The following is a 16,000-nucleotide window of genomic DNA, read 5'->3' as shown; positions in this document are numbered from 1 at the left end:
AGAAACCCACTGTATGTGTCTAGGGACACATACAGGCTATAAGAAAACCACCGTATATATCTAGGGATACATACAGAATGAAAGTGAGGAGATGGAAAAAGGTACTCTATGCAGATGGAAATCAAAAGAAAGCTGGAGTGGCTGTACGCATATCAGACAAAGTAGAATTTAAAATACTGCTACAAGAGACAAAGAAGGACAGTCTTTAGTAATCAAGGGCTCAATTCAAGAAGAAGATGTAACAATTATAAATATATATGCACACAACAAACCAAAACCAACAATATATTAAAAGGATCACACACCATGATTAAGTGGGATTTATCCCAGGGGTGCAAGGACTCCTCAATATCCACAAACCAATCAATGTGATAATACCCACACATTAATATAATACCCACATTAACAAACTGAAGAATAAAAACCACATGATCATCTCCATAGATGCAGAAAAAGCTTTTCATAAAATTTAACACTCAATTCATGATTAAAAAACACTCTCCAGAAAGTGGGCATAGAGGGAACATACCACAACATAATAAAGGCCATAAATAAAAAACCCACTGTAAGATTATTCTCATTGGTGAAATGCTGAAAGCATTCCTTCTAAGGTCAGGAACAAGACAAGGATACCCACTGTCTCCACTTTTATTCAACATAGTTTTGAAAGTCCTAGGCACAGCAATCTAAGAAGAAAAAGAAATAAAAGTAATCTAAATTTTAAAAGAACTAAAACTGTCACTGTTTGCAGATGACATGGTACTATACACAGAAAATCCTAAAGATGCTACCAGAAAACTATTAGAGCTCATCAATGAATCTGGTAAAGTTGCAGGATACAAAATTAATGCATAGAAATTCTCTTGCATTCCTATACACTAGCAATGAACAATCAGGAAGAGAAATTAAGGAAACAATACTCTTTGCCACTGCATCAAAAACAGCAAAATACCTAGGAATAAACCTACCTAAGGAGCCAAAAGATTTGTACTCTGAAAAGTATAAGACACTGATGAAAGAAATAAAAGAGAAAGCCCTAATCTGAAGGAATACATGCACCCCAGTACTCACTGCAGCACTATTTACAATAGCCAAGACATAGACGCAACCTAAGTGTCCATCAAGAGAGGAATGCATAAAGAAGATGTGTAAACATATACAACGTAATATTACTCAGCCACAAAAGGAATGAAATAATGTCATTTGTAGCAACATGGATGGATCTAGAAATTATCATATGCAGTGAAGTAAGTCAGAGAAAAGTATCTCTCTCTTATGTGGAATCTAATTTTAAAAATGATTTTAAAAAATGAATTTATTTACAAATAGGAATAAACACACAAATTTCAAAAACTTATGATTACCAAAGTAGAAATGTTGGGGATGGGGGGTGGGAACAGATGAAGCAGGAGTTGGGGATTAACATATACACACTACTATATATAAAATAGATAACCAACAAGGACCTATTGTGTAGCACAGGGAATTCTACTCAATATTCTGTAACAACCAATATGGAAAAAGAATCTGAAAATGAATATATGTATATGTAGAATTGAATCACTTTGCTATACACCTGAAACTAACACATTGTAAATCAACTACACTCCAATAAAATTTAAAAAAGAAAATGCAAAAAAAGAAGCAAAAATGATTCCAAACACTTAACTCTACTACTTAAGCAACTAGGAAAAGAACATATTGAGTCCAAATTTGGCAAGGAAATAAATAATAAAGATTACAGCAAAAATAGATGAAATAGAGAACAGAAAAACATGATTAAAGTTAAGAGCTGGTTCTCTGAAAATATAAACAAAACTGGCCAAACCTTTAGCTACATTAACCAAGGAAATAAAAGAGAAGACCCAAATAAAAAAAATTATAAATAGAAAAGGAGACATTACAATAAATACCACAGAAATACAAAGGCTATAAGAAAATATTACAAACAACTATATGCCAGCAAACTGGACAACCTAGAACAGATGGAAAAATTCTTAGAAACATACATTTACTAAGCCTAAGTCTGGAAGAAATAGAAAATCTGAATAGAATTACCAGCTAGAGATTTCATCAGTAATTAAAAATCTCCCAGCAAAGAAAACCCCAGAACCAGATGGCTTCACTGGTCAATTTAACCAAACATTTAAAAAAGAATTAATACCAATCTTTCTCAAACTCTTCCATAAAAGTCAAAGAGAAGGAACACTCCCAAACTCATTTACAAGGTCAGCATTATCATGATACCAAAAGCAGAAAATGACACCACCAGAAAAGAAAACTATAGGCCAATATTCCTGATAAATATAGATGCAAAATTCTCAACGAAATACTTGCCAAAAAATTCAACAACACATTATAAGGATCACTCACATGTTCCATGACCTCCAGTGAATGTGTGATGCTTCAGATTGTACAGAACCCTAATCATAATTATTATGCTTTTTTCTATTTAGGTACTGCTACTGCTAAGTCACTTCAGTCGTGTTCGACTCTGTGCGACCCCATAGACGGCAGCCCACCAGGCTCCCCTGTCCCTGGGGTTCTCCAGGCAAGAACACTGGAGTGGGTTGCCATTTCCTTCTCCAATGCATGAAAGTGAAAAGTGAAAGTGAAGTTGCTCAGTTGTGTCCGACTCTTCGCGATCCCATGGACTGCAGCCTACCAGGCTCCTCCGCCCATGGGATTTTCCAGGCAAGAGTACCAGAGTGGGGTGCCATCGCCTTGGGTGGATTGTGCTTACAGCATGGATACACTGGACAAAGGGCATTATACTGTTCCAAGTAGGACAAGATTTCATCGCATAACTCAGAGCACTGCATAATTTATAATTTATAAGTTGCTTATTTATGGAATTTTCCATTTAATATTTAAGATCATGGTAGACTGTGGTTAACTGATACCACAGAAAGTAATACTGCGAATGACGGAGGGACTATTATGTATCAAATCAAAAGATTCAGTAAATTTGCAGGATACAAAATTAACTACAAAAATCAGTAATGTTTCTATATACTAAGAATGAAATTTCTGCAAAAGAAAAAAATTGACCCCATTTAGAATACCATCAAAAACAAACAAAAAATACTTAAGCATAAATTTAAGTATTTTAATCCATCTTGAGCTAATTTTTGTGAATTTCGTTATTCAACATATGAATACCCAATTTTGAGGACAATTTATTTATTAAAGTCTTTTCTCCATTGAGAATCCTTAGATTCCTTGTCAAATATTAGTTGACCATATACATTTGAGTTTATCACCAAGGAGGTGAAAGATTGCTGTTTTGAAATCACAAGACATTATTGAAAGTAATCAGAGAAAACACACAAAAATGGAAAGGTATACTGTGCTCATGAAGTGGAAGAATATTGTTAAAATGTACATATTACTCAAAGCCACCTATGGATTCAATGTAATCCCTATCAAAATTTCAATGGAATATTCTGCATAAGTAAACAATCCTAAATTTTATATAGAACTATAGAGACTAGATAGCTGTATATTGTCACCCTGCTTATTTAACTTATACGCAGAGTACATCATGAGAAACTCTGGACTGGAAGAAACACAAGCTGGAATCAAAATTGCTGGGAGAAATATCAATAACCTGAGATATGCAGATGACACCAGCTTATGGCAGAAAGTGAAGAGGAACTCAAAAGCCTCTTGATGAACGTGAAAGTGGAGAGTGAAAAAGTTGGCTTAAAGCTCAACATTCAGAAAACGAAGATCATGGCATCTGGTCCCATCACTTCATGGGAAGTAGATGGGGAAACAGTGGAAACAGTGGCAGACTATTTTTTTGGGCTCCAAAATCACTACAGATGGTGACTGCAGCCATGAAATTAAAAGACGCTTACTCCTTGGAAGGAAAGTTATGACCAACCTAGATAGCATATTCAAAAGCAGAGACTACTTTGCCAACAAAGGTTCGTCTAGTCAAGGCTATGGTTTTTCCTGTGGTCATGTATGGATGTGAGAGTTGGACTGTGAAGAAAGCTGAGCACTGAAGAATTGATGCCTTTGAACTGTGGTGTTGGAGGAGACTCTTGAGAGTCCCTTGGACTGCAAGGAGATCCAACCAGTCCATTCTGAAGGAGATCAGCCCTGGGATTTCTTTGGAAGGAATGATGCTAAAGCTGAATCTCCAGTACTTTGGCCACCTCATGTGAAGAGTTGACTCATTGGAAAAGACTCTGATGCTGGGAGGGATTGGGGGCAGGAGGAGAAGGGGACGACAGAGGATGAGATGGCTGGATGGCATCACTGACTCGATGGACGTGAGTCTGAGTGAACTCCGGGAGTTGGTGATGGACAGGGAGGCCTGGTGTGCTGTGATTCATGGGGTCGCAAAGAGTCGGACATGACTGAGCGACTGAACTGAACTGAACTGATAGAGACTAGAATAGCCAAGGCAATCCTGATAAAGAAGAACAAAGCAGGAGACATAACTTTTCTTGATTTCAAGCTATACTCTTAATGTATTAGTAATGAAAAGCATATGGTTCTGGATAAAAACAGACAAATCAACAGAATTGAGAAACGACAAATAAACCCAAACATATATGGCCAACTAATACTTGACAGAAGATCCAAGGATTCTCAATAGAGAAAAGATTTTAATAAATAAATAGTCCTCAAAATTGGATATTTAAATGTTGAAGAACAAAATTCACAAAAATTAGCTCAAGATGGATTCAAAAGTTAAATATAAGACTTAAAACTGAAACCATGAAATTCCCAGAAGAAAATATAGGAAAAAGCTCCTTGATATTGATCTTGGCAATGACTTTTTTTGGATATGGCTTCTAAAGCACAAACAACAAAAGCATAAAAAACACATATCTTATAAGAAATTATTATTCAAAATATACAAAGAACTCAAATAATAGCAAAAACCCAAATGATTCAATTAAGATAGGGTAAAAAACCTGAGTAACATTTTTCCAAAGAAGATACTGGGCAGCCTACACATAGCTGAAAATATGCTCACCATCACTAGCAATAAGGGAAATGCCAGTCAAAACCACAATGAGATATCATCTCTTGGCTATTAGAATTGCCATTATCAAAAATACAAGAGAAGACAAATGCTTGTGAGGATGCGGAGTAAAAGGAATCCTTGTGCATTGTTGATGGGTTTATAAACTAGTGCAGCTGCTATGAAAAACAGTATGGAGGATCCTCAAACGTTAAAAATAAAACTACCATATAACCTAGAAATCCCATTTCTAGGAATATGTCCAAAGAAAAAGAAAACTAACTCAAAAAAGATATTTGCATCCCAATCTTCATAGCAGTGTTATTTACAACAGCCATTACATGGAAGCAAGCTAAGAGTCCATTGACGGATGAAGGGATTAAAAAACTGTTTTATATATACCATGGAATATTATTCAGCCATAACATGAGGAAATACTCATGTTGTCATTTGCAACAACATGGAAGAACTATAGTGAATTAATGCTAAGTGAAGTAAGTCAGAGAGAGACAAATACGGTATCTCTCCTACATGTAGAGTCTAATTAAAATTTTTAAAACTTGTAGGAAAAAGATTAGATTTATAGCTCCCAGAGGTAGGGCGTGGAAGAGTGGGAACTAAAGGAAGGTGGTCAAAACATAAGTTCCAGTTATAAAATCCCCCTAGTCCTAGTAAATAAACACTAGGGATGTAATATCGGAGAAGGCAATGGCACCCCACTCCAGTACTCTTGCCTGAAAAATCCCATGGACAGAGGAGCCTGGTGGGCTGCAGTCCATGGGGTCGCTAAGAGTCAGACATGACTGAGAGACTTCCCTTTACCTTTTCACTTTCATGCACTGGAGAAGGAAATGGCAACCCACTCCAGTGTTCTTGCCTGGAGAATCCCAGGGACGGGGGAGCCTGGTGGGCTGCCATCTATGGGGTCGCACAGAGTCGGACACGACTGAAGCGACTTAGCAGCAGCAGCAGCAGGGATGTAATATACATCAAGATAACTATAGTTATCACTGCTATATGATACATATGAAAGTTATTAAGAGAGTAAATCCTAACAGTTCTCATAAAAAAGAAGTATAGCCATGAAAAGATATGTAGGAAACTTAAATGTATATTACTAAGTGAAATAAGCCAATATGAAAAGGCTACATACTGTATGATTACAATAGTTAAGACTTTCTGGAAAAGGCAAAACTATGGAGATCATAAAAATGTCAGTGGTTGCCAGAGGTGGGGAAGAGGCAAGAGAGGTACACAGGTGGAGCACAGAGCATTTTTAGGGCAGTGAAACTTCTTTTTATTATATTATAATGATGGATACACGTTATTATATATTTGTTCAAACCTATAGAATGCACAATAGCAAAGTAAACCCTAAGATAATCTACAGATTTTGGGTGATAATTATGTGTTAATGTAGGTATCATTAATAACAAATGCACCATTCTAGTGAGTGATATTGATAATTAGGCTGGCTATCACATGTAGGGGCAGAAGGGATATGGGAAGTCTCTTACCTTCCTATCAGTTTTGTTAAATTAAAACTACTCTAAAAAAAAAAAAGTCTTAAAAAAATTCCAGTACCCTAAATAGAATCCTTTGAAATTCTAACATTTCTACTTTTGGTCAGCCCTTGCTGCTGTTCTGTTCAATGTTCTAAGGTCCAGGATTCAGTATTTCAGTGTTGAGTCTCTAGCATTTGCTGGAGCTTTGAACAGACATGATTGTGTTTCACGACAATGTCCCATCCTGGAGAAGCAGAGGAAGGGTGAAGAATTGAGCAGAGGCAGCCCATGAGAGACATTTTTGTTTTCAGCTTCCAGTTTTCCCAAGGTGCCATTTTCGGTATCAGAGAATAATAGACTGGCAGTGAGTGGCTCAATTCAGAGACAGAGAGTAAATGACTCGCCCAAGGTTATTCATCAGTGCCAGGACTGGAATTCAAATCTAAGTTTGTTAACTCTCACTACTCTCAGTATTAACTTACTGTTAACTCTCAATATTCTCTTCATTATGGCACATTTCACGAGCTTGTTGCTCAATGATGGGAAAGAACAAGGAAAACCGGTGGTCTTAAATATGTCTCTCTCTTGATATGGTTTTGTCATCAACAGGTTCAAACAGTTCTGATGCTACTACGTGTGGTATGGTTCTACTCTTCATTCCAAAGGGCCTGACAAGTCTCCTTCTGAGAACTCCCAAAGAACCAGTGCTTCTCTTTTCAAGGAGCAGCAATTCACTAAGGCGGGTCCTTAGTGAAGGCAATTCACTAAGGAGGCGGGTCCCTCCTCCAGGTTCAAGGAATGACCATGATATGTCTAAAGTTATCACAATCATCTCAATGACTGGGTTAGTTCTGGCGGATGAAATATAAAGAGATATCTGTTGGGGACTTGTGGGGAAGAATTTCCTCTCTGACAAAAAAGCTTCTAATCAAATTCCTTTTTATACCTCAGCAAGGGAGAGGCTGGGAACCTCTCTTTTACTTCCTGCCTTTTGATATTTTCATGATGAGAAGATGCTGTGATAGCCATCTTGTGAACATGAGACAAAAATCAAGAGAATTGGAAAGAAGCCAGTGAAATTTTGAATTGCTCAACTATGGAACTCTCTAGCTGCATGCTTGGAGAAGGCAATGGCACCCCACTCCAGTACTCTTGCCTGGAAAATCCCATGGACAGAGGAGCCTGGTGGGCTGCAGTCCATGGGGTCGCAAAGAGTCGGACATGACTGAGTGACTTCACTTTCACTTTTCCCTTTCATGCGTTGGAGAAGGAAATGGCAACCCACTCCAGTGTTCTTGCCTGGAGAATCCCAGGGACGGGGGAGCCTGGTGGGCTGTGTCTATGGTGTCGCACAGAGTCGGACATGACTGAAGTGACTTAGCAGCAGCTGCATGCTTCTTTTTATATAAAATGATAAGACCACTAATTGTTTTAAACATTCTACTACTTATAACAAAAAGCATCCTAGATGATTTTGAAAACTTCCTGGAGGAGATGAGAACCAGGTCTTAAAAGACAGCGAGATTTATGTAAACAGAGTGGAGGTAGGGAGATCTTCTGTTGGAGGATAAGCTAAGGCAAAGGAATGGGCATTAGCTTGGCCCATGTGGCTGGTGGGAGGGGATGCTCCACGCATCTGTGGTGAATGTCAATTGGAGTAACTGTGTCTTTATCTGAACTCATAGTATTTACTCTTAGTGTGTGTATTTTGCAAATGTTTATTTGCTTGAGAAATTTTGTTCACAGGAGAAGAAAAGTGGTTGGCTCAGGGACCTGAGATATGAGAGGACAATGCAGTCTTTTCCTAGCCTCTGGTCTCCTGGCCAGGCCCCACAAACCTGTATTGGAGAGCAGCTGCAGGCAGAAGCCAAAGAAACTCTTCTCACAGGGTGTTGTGTGAGCCCAACCAAGAGCACTGCTTTGGTTTCCAGGTAACTAGACCCCACAGGTTTCCCTGATAGCTCAGCAGATAAAAAATCCACCTAAAATGCAGGAGACACAGGAGATGCAGGTTTGATTCCTGGGTTGGGAAGACCCCCTGGAGGAGGAAATGGCAATCCACTCTAATATTCTTGCCTGAAAAATCCCATGGACAGAAGAGCCTGGCGGGCTATAGTCCAAAGGACCACAAAGAATTGACACAACTGAGTAACTAGCATAAGCATACGTGCATAGACCCCACAGAGCTATGGCAATGTTGAGACCGCGAGGACAGCATCAGCAAGGTACAAGGGCGCCAGGCGGTGGTGCACTGGGCCCCATCATCATCCCCTGGGGGGAAGGAGGGAATAGACAGCTGTGCAAGCTCAGTGGCTGCTCCCACGGGATTTCTCTGAATTGCCACAACACAGGCAGAAGCTGAGGGAGAAAGCCCATGTGAACGATGCACGAATTCACTTGAGACAATCCTCAAGAACAGAAATGACACCATGAGGCTCTGAGGGGAATAAAGCCCTTCACTACACAGCTGGGGCTGATTCTATGGAATATAGTCATCGGAGTCAATGTGGTTCTGCTGGAATCCTCTGACAAGTGAGACTAGATCAGGGTTTCTCAAGGTCAGCACTACTGATTCCGTGTTGTGAGAGCTGTCCTGTGCATTGTGAGGTGTTTACTAGGTGCTGGTAGCACTCCTTCTGAACTCTTGACAAGTAAAGACATTTAAAATCTGAAAATGTGTTGAGAACCGGTGGTCTACAGAAACAAGGGGTGTGTGTGTGTGTGTGTGTGTGTGTGTGTGTGTATGTGTGTGTATGTGAGAGAGGGAAAGCAAGATAGGATATGCATGAGACAGAATGTGATGTATTTGTCAGTTAGTAACAAGTATATTTGTTAATTTTTTAGATTTCCACCTTTTCCTTTTAAAAAGCATCAGTAAACACTTCCTTAGTTTAAACTCTGTCAACGTTTTAAGTTATTTTCTTGTGATAAATTCCTAGACATAGAACTGCTTGGTGGGTGAAAAAGTGGCAAGTTTTAGACTTTAATTATATATTGACTAAATGACCTCTAGAAAGGTTTTTCCAATTTGAATTTGACATTTCTTTTTAATCTTTACAGAATTTAGGACCTAGTTTTGCACATGGTAGCTGCTTAGTAAGTACTTTGTAGTTAGTTGATCAAATATTGGTTGTGAGTTTTCATCCCTCATTATTCCAACAAATATCTGGGTATGTTGTTATATGACACTTCACAATGATTTCTATATGGGCTGGGTCTGCAGAAGAAACACACACATACATATACTGTTAAATGGATTATTTCCTGTAGACCCATGCCTCTTAATGTGTGGTCCTGGAACCCATGGTCTCTACTTGCTGCTGCTGCTAAGTCGCTTCAGTTGAGTCCTAGTCTGAGACCCCATAGATGGCAGTTCACCAGGTTCCTCCGTCCCTGGGATTCTCCAGGCAAGAATACTGGAGTGGGTTGCCATTTCCTTCTCTGGCCTCTACTTGGGAACTTGTTAAAAGTGTAAATTCTCTGGTTCCACGCCTGGACCTAATTTGTATTTTAAAATCCTTCCAGGTAAAGTTTAAGAGTACTCTCTACAAACAATAAATGCTGGAGAGAGAGTGGAGAAAAGGGAACCCTTCTACACTGTTGGTGGGAACTTAAATTAGTATAATCACTGTGGAGAAGAGTATGGAGGTTCCCTAGAAAACTAAAAGTAGAACTACCACATGATTCAGCAATCCCACTCCTGAGCATATATCCAGAGAAAACCATATTTTGAAAGGAAACCATAACCTGAAATAAGCTGCAGCACCTTTACAACAGCCAAGACATGGAAGCAACCTAAATGTCCATCAACAGAGGAATGGATAAAGAAGATTTAGTATATATATACAATACATAAAGCCATAAAAGAACAAAATAATACCATTCAGCCACATGGACGGACCTAGAGATGATCACACTAAGGCAGAGAAAGACAAATATCATATGATATCACTCATGGGATCAAACTTCTTAAAAATGATACAAATGAACTTATTTATAAAACAGAAAAATACTTAAAGATATCAAAAACAAACTTATGGTTACCAAAGGGGAAATGTTAGGGGGAGGGATAAATCAGGAGCTTGGGATGAACATACACACCACTACAAATGAGACAGATAAGGCCCTACTGTACAGCACAGGGAGCTCTACTCAATATTCGGTGATAACCTACATGAGAAGAGAGTCTAAAATAGGATGAATGTATGTATAACTGAATCACTTTGCTGTAACATGAAACTAATATAACACTGTAGATCAACTATATTCCAGTTAAATTAAAAATAAAAAAAGAGAATGACTGCAGCAGACAATAAAAATGAACAAACACTGCTCTCATCAGCATGGAAATTGCTATTTCCTAAACATTGCCTCTATAATGGCATCACTCTGGTGCAAGTTGGCCAGCCAGCTCTTTGTTCATAAGAGGTCCATACTCTAAATGCATGTAATGCTATCTAACTCCATCTGGTGTCCTGTTGGTCTCTGAGAGGCTCTTCCCATGCCTGCACCTTTATACTCAGGCCCAATTCAGCCTGCCCGCCAGTCCATGGCCTAGGAGCCAACAGCTGGGATGATTAAATGAAGAACGAGGCATGCCTGTTCAACTTCATTTGCTAGATTGCTCATTAGATATATAATGCCCTATCTTGGCCAGATATGAAGTCCACTGTGACTGAGGTGGCCATCTGTTCAGGGCCGGATCCTGTTAGAATAATCAGAGATCGTGGGGTTCTGGCAGGCACCTCTGCCAGACCTGCGCGGGTGGATGTGAACAGAGAAGAGAAGATTGAGGCGGGGGGGTTGTTGCACACACCTTCCAGACCTGAGTCAGCCTCTCCTCCATAAGGGACAATCCCAGGGCACCCAGATGCCTTCCTGAGGTGTAGGAGACAGTCAGGAGGTCAGTTGGGAAGGAAACAGCTGCAGATGGCAGAGACTCTGGTGCTTGAACTCACACCTGGTTCCCCTCCTCCTCAGTCAGAAATGGGTTTCTGTACTAACAGCTCCTGACATCTGTAATCCCTGGGGCTTGCAGGGGTGTATGTGTGTGTGTGTGTGAGCATAGTTCCCTAATTAGACTGCACCATCTCTTAAAAGTAGGGGCTGTGCCTGTCACTAATGCTCAGCTTTACTTCTAATGGGGAATTTTAAATGGGACTGACTGCACTTTAAAGGCTCATGCACTCATAGGGCATCTTCAGGTTTCTAAGGGAATATTGGGTAGTACTGCCCATAGGACACATGCTTCTGGGACTTCCCTCCTGGTGGTCCAGGGCCTAAGACTTGATGCTCCCAACGCAGGGGGCCATGGATTTGATCCTTAGTCAGAGAACTAGGGCTACAGTTCATGGGGTTGCAAAGAGTTGGACACAACTGAGTGACTAACACTTTCACTTTCCAGGAAACTAGATTCTGCATGCCACGACTAAGACGCAAAGCGACCAAAACAATGACAAAAAAAGACACATGCTTCTGAGAAGCTAATTAGGCAAGGGATTGAAAGACTTAATGAAAAACAACTAGTCAAAACTTCAGTGGGGCCAGTTGCAGTTACTCCTTTGTAACCAAGAAGTTTTCAAACAGTGAAATGCATCACTCTTCATGTCTGGCATCTTTATCCCAGGTTGACAGCAGCCTATCTGGTGACCAGTTCAGACAGTTAGCAGCTGAAAGAGACAGGGTTACATTCTAAATAAGCCAGGAAGCTTTACATCCCCTCTGGCTGGGAGGCAGCAGCTAGTGAAAATAATCCCATCTGATTTAAGCAGACCAGGTCAGTGAATAACAGCAACCATTCTAAGGAAATGGGTGCTGGGGTTACAGCAGTAATAACTGAAGTGGGAGTCAAAATAAAAGGCTCACAGTCAGAATTCATTTGCATGACTGGATGGTGTGTGAGTAGCACAGCTTGGCATGAGTGGAATGCACTGGAATGAAGAAAAATCCTAGGGGTTCTTGCTGACCCTAACATGAATGAAGAGCAACCAACTGTCATGGCTTTAGCACTCAGAGTCTGTGCTCCTGGAAGTCCCCTAGTCCCTGGTGAACTAAGACGGTATGCTGCGGCCAGCGCAGCAGGTAGGGATTGAAAGTGGTCAACACACAGTTTGGGAAAAAGAAACTAGAGACAGAATTAAAGTTTTAAAGATGGGACCAGGGAACTCAAGACCTCTTGGATCAAGAGCCCTGTTCCTTGGAGCCACATCACTTTTATTTAGTATCTTGGCATGCAGAAAGTATCTGTTTTGCTATGACACTTCTCTCATTTTATTCATTACTTTGAACTATCTACTATTTTCTTGTACAAGGGGTATCACCCAGCTGGGGGTCATATACCCACATATGCCTTGGGAAAACATCTTGGTGTGTGCACAAGCAGTGTTCTGAACCTGGTGCTGATCCGGTGTTCCAAGGTCCATACTATGTTTTCCTTAGCAGGGCATGACGACCCCAATTAATAACCTGATATACTTTGGTTTAGATTATACTGTACTGCTATATTTTGCTTTTATTCTTTTCCCATGGTGTTTTTTTCATGGCTTAGCCAGAGCAACAGGCAGCTGATTATTAACCCCTGCAGTGGTGGATCGCCCTACCTGGTTTCTGGACATCTTGACTCGAACTCTCTTCCCCAAGAAGTCCTTCAGTGGATTCCTCATGAGATAAACTTTAGGCAGCTCTGGGAAAAAAAAAAAAAAGAAAGCCAAGTAAGCTCTTTGTATCTGCACTTCTCCTCTCCCTGTGAAGTATGTGCTCAGGATTTGAAGAGTTTATATGTTTTTCCTACCTCTTAGACCTCAGGCTGGCAAGCAGCAGGCACAGCGGTCCTAACGTGGAGCAGCTGCTCCTGTTGGGAGTACAGTCTCCCTCAACACTGGAGACTAGACTCTTGAGAGCCTTTGAGGCTTCTCCAGGGGCCTGTCCTTAACTCCTGGGGTTTTAGCAAGAGGTGTTGGGTGAGGAGAGGTGTCACAGTATGGGGGTGTGTTACAATATTTCAAGAAGTTTCGGTGTCTTTCCCATTCAGTTACTTGGCTTATTACTGCTCTCATCCCTAGGATTCTGTCAGGTATGTTTTCCTTTAGGGGCTTATGAGTGCCATTTTGGAATTTGACCTTGTCTGGTTAGAAAGTCAGAAGTTCTGAAAAGCACTTAGTTCTGGAAATATTTGAAAATAGAATAGTAGAATGTGTTGAGACTATGGTTTCTAAAGTCAGACTTTCTGGGTTTGAATCCTATTTCTTTCCCGTTTTAGTATGTATGACCTTGGGCAAGTTCTCTGACCTTAGTTTCTTTACCTGTAAAACAGAGATAATAATGGTGTCCTCAAAAAGTTGCTGTGAGAATAAAATGAGCTAATTTATAAAATAGTGATTTTTAAATTAAAGTATCTCTTTCTGCTCTATTGAGGTATAATGACATTCAGTTCAGTTCAGTCACTCAGTCGTGTCCGACTCCTTGCGACCCCATGAACTGCAGCCCGCCAGGCCTCCCTGTTCATCACCAACTCCCGGAGTCCACCCGATCCCATGTCCATTGAATAATGATATTAACATTGTGTAAATTTAAGGTGTTCAGCGTGTTGATTGGATATACTTATATATTGCAAAATGATTGCCACCATAGTACATAGTTAACACCTCCATCACATTGTTACAATTTCTTTTTTGTGATGAGAACATCTACAGTTTACTCTCTTAGCAACATGCAAGAACACAACACAGTATCAACAACTACAATCGCCATGCTGTACATCAGATTCCCTCAAACTTATTGATCTTGTTACAGGAAGTTTGTACCTGTAGCATCAGGCCTGACAGTTGGTTTTTCTTTTTTGTAATGCAAGTGTCTGACTTAAGCTTTGATTGCCAAGGGATCCACTTCAAAGAGTCATCCACTTCAAAGACAGCTATCTCTATAAACACTTTGCCAGCCACATGTCTAGATAAAGAGCCAGGCTGAGCTGTCCTCCACTGCCCCAGGTGCCTTTGTTTCAGAGATTAAAAAAAAATAAAAGCCTTATTGAGATATAATTCACATACTATAAAGTTCACACTTTAAAGTATATGATTCAGAGGTTTTTAGTGTATTTATAGAGTTGAGCCACCACCACTGTTATCGATTTCAGAGTATTTCTATCATGTCAGAAAAAGTCCCATATCTGTTAGCTGCTGCGTCACTTCAGTCGTGTCCGACTCTGTGCGACCCCACAGACGGCAGCCCACCAGGCTCCCCCGTCCCTGGGATTCTCCAGGCAAGAACACTGGAGTGGGTTGCCATTTCCTTCTCTAGTGCATGAAAGTAAAAAGGTAAAGGGAAGTCTCTCAGTCGTGTCTGACTCTTAGCGACCCCATGGACTGCAGCCCACCAGGCTCCTCTGCCCATGGGATTTTCCAGGGAAGAGTACTGGAGTGGGGTGCCATTGCCTTCTCCATATCTGTTAGCAGTCAGGCCCATTTCTCCCCTTTCCCTGGCAACCCTTAATTGACTTTCAGGTTCTATAGATTTGCCTATTTTGGACATTTCATATAAGTGGAATCATACAATATGTGACCGTTGGTGTCTGGTTTCTTTCACTTAGCATTATGTTTTCAAGGTTCACCTATGGGTTGCATGGGTCAGTATTTACTTCCGTTTTATTATGACTACTACTCCATTGTACAGATAGACCACATTCATCAACTAAGGAACATGTGAATTGTTGAAAAGTAAAACTCTTAAAATTACACAGCATAAAACATTAATCCCACATGATGTATATGTGTCCTAATGATGATCACTAATATTTACTGAGTGCTTACTGTATACAGGGGTTGCTCTAAATGGGTATACATTTTAGCCCATTTCATGTTCATCACAACCCTGTGAGGGGGTTGTCACTATGACTGCCATTATTTTATGAGAAATTAGGAAATATGAAAATTAAGTAATATATCTCAAGATAAACAGCAAATAGGTGATTCAAATCTAGAAAGTCTGTGTGTAAAGCCTGCAGTTTATTTTTCATTAAAAATTACCATCTTAAAAACTTTGGGGGGATATATATTTCTATGAATTGTAACATACACTGCCGCAATAAGATAAAGAACTACTTCACAATCCCAGAATACTCTTCTTTATCCATGTCAATTGTTGGAGGAAGTTGCTGAGAGGATGTGACAGCTGGTTTCAGAGACCTTGATTGATTTCAATAAATGACCATTTGGGCTGCTTGTTTTTTCTCTTCCCTTTAAATTCCCATTCTGTGTTTTAAATTCACCTTTGAGACCGTAGGCCCCACACTTGTTCCCACAATCCTACACCTGCTGCCTCTCTTTTTCCTACCCCTGACTCTGCTATGTGGCCCGAGGTGTGCTGTGTAATTTTCAAGACCTTTGAGTAATAAACCTCTTCCCCAAAGTTTCCTGTTGGTTATTGCCGAGGGCATCTTACAATCATGATAAGAATCACAAAGGTCAGTCCAGCAATAACACTGGTTACCAACAGGCTGAGACCAGCATAAAACAGT

General features: G+C 40.1%; 1 protein-coding gene across 16 annotated transcripts in view; it reads right to left on the bottom strand.

The window, feature by feature from the left end:
- Window positions 1-16,000, bottom strand: part of LOC147343090 (uncharacterized) — a 466,920-nt gene that overhangs the window by 46,802 nt on the left and 404,118 nt on the right. For 14 of the 16 annotated variants that reach the window (XR_015157016.1, XR_015157015.1, XR_015157018.1 and 11 more), the window contains one exon: window positions 13,089-13,171. The gene's annotated coding sequence lies outside the window, so the exon portion shown is untranslated. Of the gene's footprint in view, window positions 1-11,976; window positions 12,159-13,088; window positions 13,172-16,000 lie in introns of those variants that run through there. The other 2 variants (XR_015157017.1, XR_015157019.1) reach the window with 1 other exon arrangement.

Source organism: Bos grunniens, chromosome 28 (genome assembly GCF_055505025.1).
Source record: "Bos grunniens cultivar Pamir isolate PY7600 chromosome 28, Bosgru_T2T1.0, whole genome shotgun sequence".
NCBI classification, from domain to species: domain Eukaryota; kingdom Metazoa; phylum Chordata; class Mammalia; order Artiodactyla; family Bovidae; genus Bos; species Bos grunniens.
This window is presented reverse-complemented; position numbering and strand designations above follow the sequence as displayed.